General features: G+C 40.9%; 1 pseudogene; it reads left to right on the forward strand.

Annotated features, from left to right (window-relative positions):
- Nucleotides 1–18,620, forward strand: part of LOC129865440 (uncharacterized) — a 40,881-nt pseudogene extending 22,261 nt beyond the window's left edge.
- Nucleotides 18,621–19,266: the final 646 nt, after the last annotated feature.

Consider the following 19,266-nt stretch of genomic DNA (forward strand, 5'->3'; position numbering starts at 1 on the left):
GGAACCAGTTAGTTATCTCATACAATGTCTGTACGCCAGTCACTCCCTACTTTTCTCATAGGGGGTAGGAGTTTGGCCGTGTTTGGAACCATTGTATGTCCCCTCTGAGGTTGCCCTTATCTTGACCTAGTATTTGACCTAAGGGGCTCACTGTCTGATTTTGAGTTTGTCCAGGTTTGGGAGTATCTAGAAATGACAATTGATATATGCCATTGGATGAGGTAATGTTTTGGTAGACAGTGAAGTATCAAGCATGAGATTTAAACCTTGTCTTGGGAGATCAAACTGAACGATGATTTATAGCTGATGCTGTCTAGCGATAGGATACTCTTCTTTCGGGTAAAGGATTCTTTGTAAGTTGAGAGGGGTGTATCTTGGCTATAAATGAAACTAAGAATTGTTTTGTAAGCACTCTCAGAGAATTCATTTATAGACACTGAATTGATCTGAGAGTCATTAAAGGGCTTTGGTGAAGCTTGTATATATATTAAAGATGGAATATATAATTTAACTCTGACTTGTGTGTGGTTGGCTCTCTCTCTCTCTCTCTTTATTGAGTAATACAGGAAATTACCACGACACAAGTCTCAGCGTGTATTGTATAGTTCAGAGTCACAGAGTCTCCTGGCTGGACTGACTCATACACAGGCTGCTGAAGCACAGTCTTACTGTTGGACTCTGAACCTGAAAATAATGTTTATATGTCAGAAAATCGGTGTTGAATATTCTGTATGTCCGTATCCAAAATGTCACTTTTTTCCAGAATATCCAGAATGTCCGAAAATATCAAAATACATTTCTCAGTACTATACCTTTTACATTGAGAATGGTTCCTTTTCCTAATTCTACCACATTTGAGTGCGTGCTTCCACAGTAGTAGAGTCGTGGCCAAAAGTTTTGAGAATGACACAAATATAAATTTTCACAAAGTTTGCTGCATCAGTGTCTTTAGATATTTTTGTCAGATGTTACTATGGAATACTGAAGTATAATTACAAGCATTTCATAAGTGTCAACGGCTTTTATTGACAATTACGTGAAGTTGATGCAAAGAGTCAATATTTGCAGTGTTGACCTTTCTTTTTCAAGACCTCTGCAATCCGCCCTGGCATGCTGTCAATTAACTTCTGGACCACATCCTGACTGATGGCAGCCCATTCTTGCATAATCAATGCTTGGAGTTTGTCAGAATTTGTGGGTTTTTGTTTGTCCACCAGCCTCTTGAGGATTGACCACATTCATCAGAGAAAATTACTTTACCGCAGTCCTCAGCAGTCCAATCCATGTACCTTTTGCAGAATATCAGTCTGTCCCTGATGTTTTTCCTGGAGAGAAGTGGCTTCTTTGCTGCCCTTCTTGACACCACTTCTCCTTGAAGTTCTTGATGATCTGATAAATGGTTGATTTAGGTGCAATCTTACTGGCAACAATATCCTTGCCTGTGAAGCCCTTTTGTGCAAAGCAATGATGACGTCACGTGTTTCCTTGCAGGTAACCATGTTTTTTTATTTTATTTTTTATTTCACCTTTATTTAACCAGTTAGGCTAGTTGAGAACAAGTTCTCCTTTGCAACTGCGACCTGGCCAAGATAAAGCATAGCAGTGTGAACAGACAAGGTTGACAGAGGAAGAACAATGATTCCAAGTACCACACTCCTTTTGAAGCTTCCTGTCTGTTATTCGAGCTCAATCAGCATGACAGAGTGATCTCCAGCCTCGTCCTCGTCAACACTCACACCTGTGTTAACGAGAGAATCACTGACATGATGTCAGCTGGTCCTTTTGTGGCAGGTCTGAAATGCAGTGGAAATGTTTTTTTGGGGGGATTCAGTTAATTTGCATGGCAAGAGGGACTTCGTAATTAATTGCAATTCATCTAATCACTCTTCATAACATTCTGGAGTACATGCAAATTGCCATCATACAATCTGAGGCAGCAGACTTGGAGAAAATTAATATTTGTGTCATTCTCAAAACTTTTGGTCACGACTATAGTTGGATGAATCCGAGCATTTCATGTCTGAGATGCTGAGGTGATTTGCGCATTTGTAGCTTTTTACTGAGAAGTGAGGATAATCCTTAAACTCAGGGTGAAATTTTTCACCTTTGTCATACAGTACTTATAGATGGTTGAGATGAGTTGAGGTTTTTCTCCCAAGGGTTGCTTGTATCAGGAGAAATGCACGGCCATGCCACCCTTATGGAAGCACTGAAAGACAATGTGTCTACAACATTGGTTGACATGAGACCACTCTCTTGTACGGTAGAGGACTCAGTCCCAGCTATGAACTACAACAAAACAAAAGACAACAACTTACACAAATATATACACTTCATATAGATTAAAATACAAGGTTGGATTGCCTCAACGTGTCTGCGAATGTTAATAAAATAAATGGTGTCATTGTTCTCCCTCGTGAAGGGATGCTGAACGTGTCTGAGTAAAAAAAAAATACAACACATTATTGAGCATGCCATCATAATGAAGGTAAAGAAAACGTACCCGTCTCTCCTAGAAGAAGAGACACACACGGTGTGGCGAACATCCTAATCAAATCAAATCAAATCAAATGTCATTGTTTCACATACACATATTGAGCAGATGTTATTGCAGGTGTAGGGGAAGGCTTGTGTTCCTAGCTCCAACAATTCACAACAGTACACAAATCTAAAAGTAAAAGAAAGAAATATATAAATATTAGGACCAGCAATGTCAGAGCGGCATTGACAGTAGAATAGAATACAGTATATACATATGATATGAGTAAAGCAGTATGTAAACAGTTAACAGGCCGTGGCTTTGATGGTTGATGTCCTTGATGATCTTTTTGGCCTTCCTGTGACATCAGGTGCTGTAGGTGTCCTGGAGGGCAGGCAGTGTGTCCCAGGTGATGCGTTGGGCAGAACGTACCACCCTCAGGAGAGCCCTGCGGTTGCAGGCGGTGCAGTTGCGGTACCAGGTGGTGATGAAGCCCGACAGGATGCTCTCAATTGTGCATATGTAAAGGTTTCTGAGGGTCTTAGGGGCCAAGCCAAATTTCTTCAGCCTCCTGATGTTAAAGGGGCGCTGTTGTGGCTTCTTCACCCCACTGTCTGTGTGGGTGGACGATTTCAGATTGTCAGTGATGTGTATGCTGAGGAACTTGAGGAACCACCTTCTCCACTGCGGTCCCGTTGATGTGGATAGGAGTTTAAGATACAAAATATGATAGTTTTTTATTTAACCTTTATTTAACTAGGCAAGTTAGTTAACCTGTCTAGGATCAGCGTGGCGCTAGCGGCACCCCCCCCCACTGAAAAACCAGTGCCGCGAAATTCAAAAAAAATATTTTTTTAAAATATTTAACTTTCACACATTAAAGTCCAATACAGCTAATGAAAGACACAGATCTTGTGAATCCAGTCAACATTTCCGATTTTTAAAATGTTTTACAGGGAAGACACAATATGTAAAGATGTACATCTATTACCTAAAAACACATTAGCATAATCCACCATCTTTTATTTGTCCACCAACACCAGTAGCCATCACCAATTCGGCTAAACTAAGATATTTATAGCCCCTAACCAACAAAAAAACTCATTAGATGACAGTCTGATAACATATTTATGGTATGGGATAGGTTTTGTTAGAAAAAAGTGCATATTTCAGGTAGATGGCATAGTTTACAATTGCACCCACCGTCACAAATGGACTAGAATAATTACAATGAGCAACGTGTTTACCTAACTACTAATCATCAAACATTTCGTAAAAATACACAGCATACACGAATCGAAAGACACAGATCCTGTGAATACAGACAATATTTCAGATTTTCTAAGTGTCTTACAGCGAAAACACAATAAATCGTTATATTAGCTTAGCACATAGCAATTAGCAGCCCAGCATTGATTCTAGCCAAAGTGAGCGATAAAAGTCAACATCGCCAAAAGATATTAATTTTTTCACTAACCTTCTCAGAATTCTTCCGATGACACTCCTGTAACATCACATTACAACATGCATATACAGTTTGATCGAAAATGTTTATATTTAGCCACCAAAATCATGGTTAGACAATGTGAAATGTAGACAAGCTGGTAAAGAAAAAGTCCTTGCGCCACTTAGACAGTGATCTACTCTTATACATAAATACTCATAAACGTGACTAAAAAATATAGGGTGGACAGGGATTGATAGACAATTGAATTCTTAATACAATTGCGTTATTACATTTTTTAATTTATCCTTACTTTTCAATACAGTTTGCGCCAAGCGAAGCTACGTCAAAAAACATGGCGTCCTAAGCCACTAAAATGTTTCGACAGAAACACGATTTATCATAATAAAAATGTCCTACCTTGAGCTGTTCTTCCATCAGTATCTTGGGCAAAGGATCCTTTCTTGGGAGAAATCGTCTTTTGGTGGAAAGCTGTCCTCTTGCCATGTGGAAATGTCAACTGCGTTCGGGATGAACTGAAAAGCGTGCCCAACTTTTCACATCGTTGCAAAAATAAATGTCCCAAAATCGCACTAAACGGATATAAATTGCTATAAAACGCTTTAAATTAACTACCTTATGATGTTTTTAACCTGTCTAGGATCAGCGTGGCGCTAGCGGCACACCCCCCCCCCCCCCACTGAAAAACCAGTGCCGCGAAATTCAAAAAAAATATATTTTTAAAATATTTAACTTTCACACATTAAAGTCCAATACAGCTAATGAAAGACACAGATCTTGTGAATCCAGTCAACATTTCCGATTTTTAAAATGTTTTACAGGGAAGACACAATATGTAAAGATGTACATCTATTACCTAAAAACACATTAGCATAATCCACCATCTTTTATTTGTCCACCAACACCAGTAGCCATCACCAATTCGGCTAAACTAAGATATTTATAGCCCCTAACCAACAAAAAAACTCATTAGATGACAGTCTGATAACATATTTATGGTATGGGATAGGTTTTGTTAGAAAAAAGTGCATATTTCAGGTAGATGGCATAGTTTACAATTGCACCCACCGTCACAAATGGACTAGAATAATTACAATGAGCAACGTGTTTACCTAACTACTAATCATCAAACATTTCGTAAAAATACACAGCATACACGAATCGAAAGACACAGATCCTGTGAATACAGACAATATTTCAGATTTTCTAAGTGTCTTACAGCGAAAACACAATAAATCGTTATATTAGCTTAGCACATAGCAATTAGCAGCCCAGCATTGATTCTAGCCAAAGTGAGCGATAAAAGTCAACATCGCCAAAAGATATTAATTTTTTCACTAACCTTCTCAGAATTCTTCCGATGACACTCCTGTAACATCACATTACAACATGCATATACAGTTTGATCGAAAATGTTTATATTTAGCCACCAAAATCATGGTTAGACAATGTGAAATGTAGACAAGCTGGTAAAGAAAAAGTCCTTGCGCCACTTAGACAGTGATCTACTCTTATACATAAATACTCATAAACGTGACTAAAAAATATAGGGTGGACAGGGATTGATAGACAATTTAATTCTTAATACAATTGCGTTATTACATTTTTTAATTTATCCTTACTTTTCAATACAGTTTGCGCCAAGCGAAGCTACGTCAAAAAACATGGCGTCCTAAGCCACTAAAATGTTTCGACAGAAACACGATTTATCATAATAAAAATGTCCTACCTTGAGCTGTTCTTCCATCAGTATCTTGGGCAAAGGATCCTTTCTTGGGAGAAATCGTCTTTTGGTGGAAAGCTGTCCTCTTGCCATGTGGAAATGTCAACTGCGTTCGGGATGAACTGAAAAGCGTGCCCAACTTTTCACATCGTTGCAAAAATAAATGTCCCAAAATCGCACTAAACGGATATAAATTGCTATAAAACGCTTTAAATTAACTACCTTATGATGTTTTTAACCTGTCTAGGATCAGCGTGGCGCTAGCGGCACACCCCCCCCCCCCCCCACTGAAAAACCAGTGCCGCGAAATTCAAAAAAAATATTTTTTTAAAATATTTAACTTTCACACATTAAAGTCCAATACAGCTAATGAAAGACACAGATCTTGTGAATCCAGTCAACATTTCCGATTTTTAAAATGTTTTACAGGGAAGACACAATATGTAAAGATGTACATCTATTACCTAAAAACACATTAGCATAATCCACCATCTTTTATTTGTCCACCAACACCAGTAGCCATCACCAATTCGGCTAAACTAAGATATTTATAGCCCCTAACCAACAAAAAAACTCATTAGATGACAGTCTGATAACATATTTATGGTATGGGATAGGTTTTGTTAGAAAAAAGTGCATATTTCAGGTAGATGGCATAGTTTACAATTGCACCCACCATCACAAATGGACTAGAATAATTACAATGAGCAACGTGTTTACCTAACTACTAATCATCAAACATTTCGTAAAAATACACAGCATACACGAATCGAAAGACACAGATCCTGTGAATACAGACAATATTTCAGATTTTCTAAGTGTCTTACAGCGAAAACACAATAAATCGTTATATTAGCTTAGCACATAGCAATTAGCAGCCCAGCATTGATTCTAGCCAAAGTGAGCGATAAAAGTCAACATCGCCAAAAGATATTAATTTTTTCACTAACCTTCTCAGAATTCTTCCGATGACACTCCTGTAACATCACATTACAACATGCATATACAGTTTGATCGAAAATGTTTATATTTAGCCACCAAAATCATGGTTAGACAATGTGAAATGTAACTCAGCTGGTCAGAATTTGTCCTTGCGCCACTTAGACAGTGATCTACTCTTATACATAAATACTCATAAACGTGACTAAAAAATATAGGGTGGACAGGGATTGATAGACAATTTAATTCTTAATACAATTGCGTTATTACATTTTTTAATTTATCCTTACTTTTCAATACAGTTTGCGCCAAGCGAAGCTACGTCAAAAAACATGGCGTCCTAAGCCACTAAAATGTTTCGACAGAAACACGATTTATCATAATAAAAATGTCCTACCTTGAGCTGTTCTTCCATCAGTATCTTGGGCAAAGGATCCTTTCTTGGGAGAAATCGTCTTTTGGTGGAAAGCTGTCCTCTTGCCATGTGGAAATGTCAACTACGTTCGGGATGAACTGAAAAGCGTGCCCAACTTTTCACATCGTTGCAAAAATAAATGTCCCAAAATCGCACTAAACGGATATAAATTGCTATAAAACGCTTTAAATTAACTACTTTATGATGTTTGTAACTCCTATAACGAGTGAAAAGATGACCGGAGAAATATAACAGGCTAAACTAACGCTTGGAACAGGAGAGGGTCGGTGTCTTCCACGCGCGTTACGCAGCAAGAAAAGACTTGCTAGCTAAAGGTTTTTTTCATTTGTAGGGCCTGTGAACGAGCAATCGACCCCGTTGGAATCGTCATCACGTAAAGGCATCCAGGGGAAGACGTAAGAAGTGTCCGTATAGTCATAGCAACGACAGTGCCCTTTTAACTGACTTCAGAAAAGTGGCCAACATTTCTCAAATCTGACTCCATGTCAGGGAAATTGCTGTAGAATGGGCTCTGTTCCACTTAGAGACAAAATTTCAACTCCTATAGAAACTATAGACTGTTTTCTATCCAATAATAATAATAATATGCATATTGTACGATCAAGGATTTTGTGGGAAGCCGTTTAAAAAATTAGCCACATTAGCATAAATAGTCTAAACAGCGCCCCCATCCCCAACAGGTTAACTCCTATAACGAGTGAAAAGATGACCGGAGAAAAATAACAGGCTAAACTAACGCTTGGAACAGGAGCGGGTCGGTGTCCAGCACGCGCGTTACGCAGCTCCAAAAGAATGACTAGCTTCAGGGTTTTTTCATTTGTAGGGCCTGTGAACGCGCAATCGACCCCATTGGAATCGTCATCACGTAAAGGCATCCAGGGGAAGACGTAAGAAGTGTCCGTATAGTCATAGCAATGACAGTGCCCTTTTAACTGACTTCAGAAGAGTGGCCAACATTTCTCAAATCTGACTCCATGTCAGGGAAATTGCTGTAGAATGGGCTCTGTTCCACTTAGAGACAAAATTTCAACTCCTATAGAAACTATAGACTGTTTTCTATCCAATAATAATAATAATAATATGCATATTGTACGATCAAGGATTTTGTGGGAAGCCGTTTCAAAAATTAGCCAAATTAGCATAAATAGTCTAAACAGCGCCCCCATCCCCAACAGGTTAAGAATAAATTCTTACTTACAATGACGCTGGGCCAATTGTGCGCCAACCAATTAGACTCCCAATCCCCGCCGGTTGAGATACAGCTTGGAAACGCTCCGGCCTGCTGGAGGTCATTTTGCAGGGCTCTGGCAGTGCACCTCCTTGCACAAAGGCGGAGGTAGCGGTCCTGCTGCTGGGTTGTTGCCCTCCTACGGCCTCCTCCACGTCTCCTGATGTACTGGCCTGTCTCCTGGTAGCGCCTCCATGCTCTGGACACTACGCTGACAGACACAGCAAACCTTTTTGCCACAGCTCGCATTGATGTGCCATCCTGGATGAACTGCACTACCTGAGCCACTTGTGTGGGTTGTAGACTCCGTCTCATGCTACCACTAGAGTGAGAGCACCGCCAGCATTCAAAAGTGACCAAAACATCAGCCAGGAAGCATAGGAACTGAGAAGTGGTCTGTGGTCACCACCTGCAGAATCACTCCTTTTTTGGGGGTGTCTTGCTAATTGCCTATAATTTCCACCTTTTGTCTATTCCATTTGCACAACAGCATGTGAAATGTATTGTCAATCAGTGTTGCTTCCTAAGTGGACAGTTTGATTTCACAGAAGTGTGATTGACTTGGAGTTACATTGTGTTGTTTAAGTGTTCCCTTTATTTTTTTGAGCAGTGTATTTATAAAGCCCTTTTGCCAGGTGAAGATTATAAGAGTAGCCGAGCATTCATAGATCAAGACAGCAGGTGCGGTAGAGAGAGAGAGAGAGAGAGAGAGAGAGAGAGAGAGAGAGAGAGAGAGAGAGAGAGAGAGAGAGAGAGAGAGAGAGAGAGAGAGAGAGAGAGAGAGAGAGAGAGAGAGAGAGAGAGAACTAGGCCAGTCTTCCTGCACTAGGCCAGTCTTCCTGCTGGTCTTCAGCAGAGAGAGAGTCAACAGGTCCGGGACGTGGTAGCGAGTCCGATGAACAGGTCAGGGTTCCCTAGCCGCAGACAAAACAGTTGAAACTGGAGCAGCAGGTCGACCAGGTGGACTGGGGACAGCCAGGAGTCATCAGGCCAGGTAGTCCTGAGGCATGATCCTAGGGCTCAGCTCAGCCCCCACACCACAAGAGGGATAACTTCAACCACCAACTTACCATCCTGAGACAAGGCCGAGTGTAGCCCACAAAGATCTCCGCCACGGCACAGCCCAAGGGGGGCGCCAACCCAGACAGGAAGATCACGTCAGTGACTCAACCCACTCAAGTGACGCACCCATCCTAGGGACGGCATGGAAGAGCACCAGTAAGCCAGTGACTCAGCCCCTGTAATATGGTTAGAGGCAGAGAAACACAGTGGAGAGAGGGGAACCGGTCAGGCAGAGACAGCAAGGGCGGTTCGTTGCTCCAGTGCCTTTCTGTTCACCTTGACACTCCTGGGCCAGACTACACTCAATCATAGAACATACTGAAGAGATGAGTCTTCAGTAAAGACTTAAGAGTCTTAAGAGTCTGCTCATCTCACATGGGTAGGCAAACCATTCCATAAAAATGGAGCTCTATAGGCGAACGCCCTGCCTCCGGCTGTTTGTTTAGAAATTCTAGGGACAGTTAGGAGGCCTGCGTCTTGTGACCGTAGCATACGTGTAGGTATGTACGGCAGGATCAAATCGGAAAGATAGGTAAAAGCAAGACCATGTAATGCTTTGTAGGTTAGCAGTAAAACCTTGAAATCAGCCCTTGCCTTAACATACATAATCAACCATATTTAAACCGGACGGTAACCTATTCAATAAAGGAGAGAAAGAAAATGTCGAGCTACCCCTCTCGCGCGCAGGAACTAATCAAAGGACACCTGACTCGTTTTGAAAAATCTCGCTCATTTTACAAAATAAAAGCCTGAAACTATGTCTAAAGCCTGGTCACAGTCTGAGTGATTAGAATGTATAACATCATAATCAATAAATGTGTAGTCTAGTCAGAATTAGGGTAAAGACAATATGTCTTTATGGTATTATAAACACAGATTGTCTGAGTTTGGTGCCGACCTGACTATAGATTTGGGAGAAGAACAGGGAGTATGTCTCAGGGACAAGGTCACTAATCTCTGTCGGCTGGGTAGCAAGACATGTGTGTGCATCTGTTTGTATGCATGTGTGTGTGTGTGTGTGTGTGTGTGTGTGTGTGTGTGTGTGTGTGTGTGTGTGTGAATGTGTGGGCGTGAGAAGTCAGTATAAAATGAATTGTTTGTATTCTTGACTTTAGAACGTTCCGTGAATAAACTTTTTTGACTATTTTAGCTGGGCCTCTGTCTGTTTCATTCCACTAGGATCTTACAAATTCTGGTTTGCAGACTGCGTAATATATTTAAATTGGGTTATGAACCTGGAGAACATAATTATCTTATCACCTGGCCTCCCCAATCACCCGACCTCAACCAAATTGAGATGGTTTGGGATGAGTCGGACCGCAAAGTGAAGGAAAAGCAGCCAACAACTGCTCAGCATATGTGGGAACACCTTCAAGACTGTTGGAAAAGCATTTCAGGTGAAGCTGGTTGAGAGAATGTCAAGAGTGTGCAAAGCTGTCATCAAGGCAAAGGGTGGCTATTTGAAGAATCTCAAATATAAAATTGATTTTGATGTTTAACATTTTTTGGGTTACTTTATGATTCCATATGTGTTATTTAATAGTTGTAATGTCTTCACTCTTATTCTACAACGTAGAAAATAGCAAAAATAAAGAAAAACCCTTAAATGAGTAGATGTTCTAAAACTTTTGACAGGTAGTGTAAGTATTCAATCTAACCATGCTGCGCATCATCATTGAAAAAACAGATTCAGATTTGAAATATTTGCTTTCATCCAAACTTTTTTTTCAAAGATTATTACTTTAAAATGGACACTATGTGTGACCGAACTGGTCTACTGCAATACATTTGATAAATTCTGAGTATTTACAATTCTATATTCTGGGAACCTCTATGATAATGATTTACGACAGTCTACAACTAAAATATATTCTCATTCTCTCTCTCAAACCAAATGCAAGAGTGGAAAACCCGTGGCTTGTTATCAATCTGTGGTGTATGCAGCTATATGGTTGTCACACTATGTACCGCCCATAATTACAAGTTACTTTCATCTCTCATATTTGAAGATTCAGTCCTTCCTTAATGGTCTGGCAGAGTAGATGTACACACAGAATGGCATGCATATATGTACCAGCTCTGGTCCTCTACGGCTTCTGTAAGATACTTTATCTTCAGTTCAGATTTTAATAGATTTCGTCTGTCAAATAGTTGTGACTGTGTCTAGTGTGCAAAAGATTGTGTGTGTGAACAATAGCTTTTTATTCAATCACACCAGATATACATTCCATAAGAATTACACAGAAAGTTATGTTTCTAAATCTCTTTTCTCTCCTTCAGGTTTGACCCCTGTCATCTTGTTCTCTCCGCCACCATCAATGGTGGTCCATCCTGGGGATAATGTCACCCTGCAGTGCACTTATGTCTATAAAGATCCAGGACACGTTGCTTGGTTCAAACAAGTTAACTTCTCAGAGCCTCTGTGCATCGCGTCGATGTACAGCTCTCAGCCGTATGTCAAGCATCACAATGGTTTTCAGCCCAGCCATATGGAAATGTTCATCAACAATGGAATAACCTTCCTCAAAATCACAGAGGTGGATGTAGCTGATTCTGGTTTGTACTGCTGTGGAATGTACGATAAATACTTCATCTTCACCAACATGACTTTCCTGATGGTTCCAGGTGATCTTTTCAATCATTTCTCAGCTGTGACTACTACAAGTTAACTTTCAATCAACTTTATGAAGTAGGAATATTCAACTGTCCTATTCATCCACAAGGTTACAAGGAGTCTGACAAAGAGCCAGAGAAATGTTGTGAAGGTATGTTTAGTCTGTTATTGTATGGTGAAAATAATTTCAAACATCAATTTTAACCCATATCTTCAATATGAGCTAATAATTGTTAGATTAAATGGGTATAGTTTTTATACTTGTGATTCTAAATACATTTTTTATGATAAGAGTATGATAGATCTATGAACCTCTTCCCACTGTTTGTGATGGGTGGTAGTGTAATGGAACAATCGGTATTGTAGGAGAGGATGATGAACCCATCATGTACCCCTTTCCCCTGGTTGAGATCCTGGGTGTTGTGACTGCTGTCCTCCTGATAGTCATCCTCATCTTGGTCCTCAAGATCATACAAGATGCAAAAAGACAAAACACAGGTAGGAGCCCATTTCATGATTATATGTGGCCTGTGAACTATACCTTTAATTTAGATGTTTTTCCCATGACGTACTGTACACTGAAGAGTCAGTATGTGCACTAGAAGAGAATGATCCGTTAATCTGTTCTCTCGTCTCTCTTTTCTGTTATATTCAGAACCTGATTCTCAAAGACAACTACAAAATGATCAGGTAAATGCTGTATGATTAAATACTGAAATATAAGCAATTCCGAAATGGTGGAAATTACAACCGTAGCCTATTTCATGATGTTTGCAAATCCACAGATCCAAGATCCAGATGCATTGAATTATGCCGCTCTGAATTTCACCTCCAAGAAGAGGAAGATGGAGAGGAGAAGAGAGAAGGAGCTGTACCCCCATGTAGTGTATGCTGCTACAAGATGACAACGTGGAGGAGGATGGAAGAGGAGGAAAATTGGTTGGCCATATCTTTGAATATATTGATTTGCCATATCTTTCAAAACAAGTTTAAATCTTGCTATATTGTATCTCTGTAGATAAACTACATGTATTGAAATGTAAATCAGTAAATATCTCTGTAGTGTTTGTTAGTTGTACCTCAGGGCCACTCTAGCTCTCTAGGCCACACAGCTCAGTGGTACAGGGTGTGCTTAGAGAGTTAGAAGTAAAAACACAACTGTTTAATGGCCGCAGAGGATCAGTTGCCTCTTTTGGCCTCTCTTAACTTAGATCTCTGTTGTGTGTGTCAGTGATTTGGTATTTTTTTGTTTAAAGGGTGTGCCCAGCAGTAGACAATTGCATAATACTGATCACATAGAAAGAGATAAAGAGATAAATCAAAATTGCCTTTCTCATGATGTTATTCACCCCTTCCTGTCTTGGCATTGCACTGATCACATACCCCTATTGTGAGAAGCACCTTATAAGGAGAATATGATTTGGGTCTGAGGTAGAGGAGGGGCCAGTGAGGGTACGCATCACTTCCTGTGGTATGAGTGAAAGGAAGGAGCAGCTCAGTGTAATGTGAGACCTATTGAGGTTAACATCACCGGGTCTCTCATAGAGTAACACTGGGGGATTAAATGTCCCTTACGCTCTCTCTCTCTCTCTCTCTCTCTCGTCAGATTTCCGATCCTAAAGCATTCAACAAGAGGACAAAGTGTGAATAAAGATTTGAGTATAGATTTAGTTTTGTCAACTTCCTTTATGAACAAGCTACTGGTAACGAGTCAGGTTTGTAGGTCTCCTTGCTCGCACACACCTTTTCAGTTCTGCACAAACGTGTTCTATAGGATTGATGTCAGGGCTTTGTGATGGCCACTCCAATACCTTGACTTTGTTGTCCTGAAGCCATTTTGCCACAACTTTGGAAGTAATCTTGCGGTCATTGTCCATTTGGAAGACCCATTTGCAATCAAGTTTTAACTTCCTGACTGACGTCTTGATATGTTGCTTCAATATATCCACATAATTTTCCTTCCTTATGATGCCATCTATTTTGTGAAGTGCACCAGTCCCTCCTGCAGCAAAGTACCCCCACAACATGATGATATCTCTCCCGTGCGTCACGGTTGGGATGGTGTTCTTCAGCTTGCTAGCCTCCCCCCTTTTTCCTCCAAACATAACAATGGTCATTATGGCCAAACAGTTATAATTTTGTTTAATCAGACCAGAGGACATTTCTCCAAAAAGTACGATCTTTGTCCCCATGTGCAGCTGCAAACTGTAGTCTGGCTTTTTTATGGCAGTTTTGGAGCAGTGGCTTCTTCCTTGCTGAGCGGCCTTTCCGTTTATATCAATATAGAAATTGTTTTACTGTGGATATAGATACTTTTGTAACTGTTTCCTCCAGCATCTTCACAAGGTCCTTTGTTGTTGTTCTGGGATTGATTTGCACTTTTCGCAACAAAGTATGTTAATCTCTAGGAGACAGAACACGTCTGTTTCCTGAGCGGTATCACGGGTGCGTGGTCCCATGGTGATTATACTTGCATACTATTGTTTGTACAGATGAGCGTGGTACCTACAGGCGTTTGGAAATTGCTCCCAAGGATGAACCAGACTTGTGGAGGTCTACAATGTTTTTTCTGAGGTCTTGGCTGATTTCTTTTGATTTTCCCATGATGTCAAGCAAAGAGGCACTGAGTTTGAAGGTAGGCCTTGAAATACATCCACACGTACACCTCCAATTGAATCAAATTATGTCAATTAGCCTAACAGAAGCTTTTAAAGCCATGACATAATTTTCTGGAATTTTCCAAGCTGTTTAAAGGCACAATCATCTCAGTGTGTGTAAACTTCTGACCCACTGGAATTGTGATACAGTGAGTTATAAGTGAAATAGTCTGTCTGTAAACAATTGTTGGAAAAATACTTGTGTCATGCTCAAAGTTGATGTCCTAAGCGACTTGCCAAAACAATAGTTTGTTAACAAGAATTTTGTGGAGTGGTTTAAAAACAAGTTTTAATGACTCCAACTTAAGTGTATGTAAACTTCCGACTTCAACTGCATATTTCCTTCAATGCTGTTAGTGTTACTTCTAATATTAGTATTGAATGTTGGACGCCTATGATGAAAACCAAGAGTCAGAAATGCAGCTTTAATTAGGTGGTGGGTAAATGTGCATTATGGATGTCTACTTTAACCCTCGGGCTGGGCTGGGTTGGGGTCGGTAATATTAGCAGCACTAGAGATCATTGACTGTATCCTGTCCAAACATCAAAAGAGAAATCCTATCAGTAAATGTTTAATTTCTCTCAAAGAATAAGCAGCTGTGTCAAGCAAATATTTGATTGCCTTGATTCAGTAACTCTGAAAAGCTCAAACTATGGTAAACCAGAGGACACACTTCTAAGATTTTAGTCAGCCAATAAAATCTCTTGTTTCAGTGTTCCCTCCTACTATATGATGGGTACATGTAAATTATTTGACCCTGCTGGTCATCTATGAACGTTTGAACATCTTGATAGTATATATGGCCTTAAATGCCATGTATTCTTATAATCTCCACCCGGCACAGCCAGAAGAGGACTGGTCACCCCTCAGAGCCTGTTTCCTCTCTAGGTTTCTTCCTAGGTTCCTAGCCACCGTGCTTCTACATCTGCATTGCTTGCTGTTTGGGGTTTTAGGCTGGGTATAGCACTTTGTGACATCTGCTGATGGAAAAGGGCTTTATAATTACATTTGATTGATTGATTGATGTGTGCTTCTTACTGTATTTTCACCTTTTCATGTTTATTCAATACTTTTCATTCAAATCCATATGGTTTGGTTTCAATACTTCAAAACCAAATTGGAGGTCCAGGTAGTCACAAAAATAGATGGGGTTAAATTGTGATTTTAATGAATGGAGCGAATTTGGAGCGGCAGTTTTTTTCCCTGTGAGCATGGAGCGGTTGGAAAGAACATGGAGCACTGGAGAGGTGCTTGAGCAAGGCTCCATGAGCAATGAGTGGGATTTCCAACTGCTCAACTCCACTCACATGCTCTGGTCAAACTGTATCTTTAGATCACATAAGAAAACGTGCAAGCGTACATGTAGTTACTATACTTCTATAACCATATTTATTTTCAAACAAAATGGCGGTGACCTTTTTCTCTTTGTGTACTGCCTGGGAGTAGCATTGGCTCTCTCTCTCATCCTGATCATTGTCCTTGCTCGCATCATGTACAATATGAACCAGAGAAAGTGTCTGCAGTGCAGAGGTAAGTGACTCCCTTTTAGAAGTTGCTCTTCTTTAAAAACTTGTTAGGGCTAGAGTCCTTTTTTTCAGAATATCTGCCTGACTGACGTGCCCAAAGTAAACTGCGTGTTACTCAGGCTCAGACTCCAGGATATGCATATAATTGGTTGCACTGGAAGGAAAACACTTTGGAGTTTGTAGAAATGTTAAAATAATGTATGAGACTTTAACATAATTGATATGGCAGGAGAAAATCCAATGAAAAACCAACCAGAATATAAAAAATGTTGAGATCCCAGGCTCTTATAATGGAAAACTATGAGTCCTATGCAATTCCAGATCCCAGATTGGAATTCCTATGGCTTCCACTAGATGTCAACAGTCTTTGTTCAAGGTTTCAGGCTTGTTTCTTCCAAAACGAGGAAGAATTTGAAGTTTTGGAAATCAGTCTGTGGGCGCAAAACGAAGAGGATGCGCACTTGCTAATTTTGATTTTCTATTGAACATATTTCTTTCCGTATGAAATACACTGCTCAAAAAAATAAAGGGAACACTTAAACAACACAATGTAACTCCAAGTCAATCACACTTCTGTGAAATCAAACTGTCCACTTAGGAAGCAACACTGATCGACAATAAATTGCACATGCTGTTGTGCAAATGGAATAGACAAAAGGTGGAAATTATAGGCAATTAGCAAGACACCCCCAATAAAGGAGTGATTCTGCAGGTGGTGACCACAGACCACTTCTCAGTTCCTATGCTTCCTGGCTGATGTTTTGGTCACTTTTGAATGCTGGCGGTGCTCTCACTCTAGTGGTAACATGAGACGGAGTCTACAACCCACACAAGTGGCTCAGGTAGTGCAGCTCATCCAGGATGGCACATCAATGCGAGCTGTGGCAGAAGGTTTGCTGTGTCTGTCAGCGTAGTGTCCAGAGCATGGAGGCGCTACCAGGGGACAGGCCAGTACATCAGGAGTGGTGGAGGAGGCCGTAGGAGGGCAACAACCCAGCAGCAGGACCGCTACCTCCGCCTTTGTGCAAGGAGTAGCACTGCCAGAGCCCTGCAAAATGACCTCCAGCAGGCCACAAATGTGCATGTGTCAGCATATGGTCTCACAAGGGCTCTGAGGATCTCATCTCGGTACCTAATGGCAGTCAGGCTACCTCTGGCGAGCACATGGAAGGCTGTGCGGCCCCACAAAGAAATGCCACCCCACACCATGACTGACCCACCGCCAAACCGGTCATGCTGAAGGATGTTGCAGGCAGCAGAACGTTCTCCACGGCGTCTCCAGACTCTGTCACGTCTGTCACATGTGCTCATATGCTCAGTGTGAACCTGCTTTCATCTGTGAAGAGCACAGGGCGCCAGTGGCGAATTTGCCAAAATTGGTGTTCTCTGGCAAATGCCAAACGTCCTGCACGGTGTTGGGCTGTAAGCACAACCCCCACTTGTTGACGTCGGGCCCTCATACCACCCTCATGGAGTCTGTTTCTGACCGTTTGAGCAGACACATGCACATTTGTGGCCTGCTGGAGGTCATTTTGCAGGGCTCTGGCAGTGCTACTCCTTGCACAAAGGCAGAGGTAGCGGTCCTGCTGCTGGGTTGTTGCCCTCCTACGGCCTCCTCCACCTCTCCTGATGTACTGGCCTGTCTTCTGGTAGCGCCTCCATGCTCTGGACACTACGCTGACAGACACAGCAAACCTTCTTACCCAGTTTAGCGGTAGCTTTTTGGATTCCTTTGTCTGCATGTTGAACGAGTGGATTACTGAAATCGATGGCGCCAACTAAACTGACTTTTTTGGATATAAAGAAGGATTTTATCTAACAAAACAACCATTCATGTTGTAGCTGGGACCCTTTGCATTGCAAACAGAGGAAGATTTTCAAAAACGAAGTGATTATTTAATCGCTATTTGTGATTTTATGAAGCCTGTGCTGGTTGAAAAATATGTTGATGTGTGGCGCCGTCCTCAAACAATCGCATGGTATGCTTTCGCTGTAAAGCCTATTGTAAATCGGACAACGAAGTTAGATTAACAAGAATGTAAGCTTTCAGCCGAAATAAGATACTTGTGTGTTCATAAATGTTTAATATTACGATTATTTTTTTTAATTGCGCGCCCTCCAATTTCACCAGATGTTGTCTAGCGGGAGACCTAGCCTTATATCACCATCTACAGATGTATCTGTAGTGGAAGAAGGGGTTGTATTTTTATCTTTGCGGTATTTCTTTTCAGGACCCTTCTCTCTGACAACATGTCCAGCAGTGTCTTGTACTGATGCAGGGGTAAGTAGAAGTCCTTATATTTTATATGTGTGATAATTGTTACATTTTATAGTAACATAGTCATATTTCCCCCATTTTCTCATTGTTCTTCACAGGCCCAAGATGCAGACCATCTCCATTACGTAGCTCTGAATCTGAGAAACAAGAAGAACAGGTCTAGAAGACAGAGAAGCAACATGGAGGAAGAGACAGGGTACTCTGGAATATGACAGTAAAAGTGGATAGATTAACCAGCCTTATTAAATAGCTATTTATTAGCTCTAGCTGTCAAGTTGTGCGCTACTGGTGTAGAAGTCAGGTGCAGGAGAGCAGAGAGTTGTGATCAGGCGCACACTTTATTTGGCAGAAGCAAACAGACGGACGCAACTGCGTCAAACAAACCTCCAGCCAAAAGCAAAAGTGAAAAGCGCAACAAAGTCACAAAGATGATTTTTTTTTAAACAATTAAACATACTAGGGGTTGAACATGGTACCCCGGAGAAAAAACAGCCTGGCCCGTCACACAAAACACGTAACAAAAACAATTCCACACAAAGACATGGGGGGGAACAGAGGGAATATATATGTAGTGTGATTAGGGAATGTAAACCAGGTGTGCGGGGAAACAAGACAAAACACATGGAACAATGAAAAGTGGAGCGGCGATAGCTAGAAGGCCGGTGACGTCATCCACCGAACGCCGCCCGAACAAGGAGAGGAGCCGACTTCGGCGGAAGTCGTGACACTAGCTTTATCAACTGTATTAGCTTAATTACTGTAACTGTTGCTACTAATGAATTAAGTACATTGCTTCTCTACCAAACTCATTTGAAATGGACTTGCTTGTCATAAAATGAATTAAGCACGTAACAACAA

This window comes from Salvelinus fontinalis, chromosome 11 (assembly GCF_029448725.1).
Source record: "Salvelinus fontinalis isolate EN_2023a chromosome 11, ASM2944872v1, whole genome shotgun sequence".
Taxonomy (NCBI): Eukaryota; Metazoa; Chordata; class Actinopteri; order Salmoniformes; family Salmonidae; genus Salvelinus; species Salvelinus fontinalis.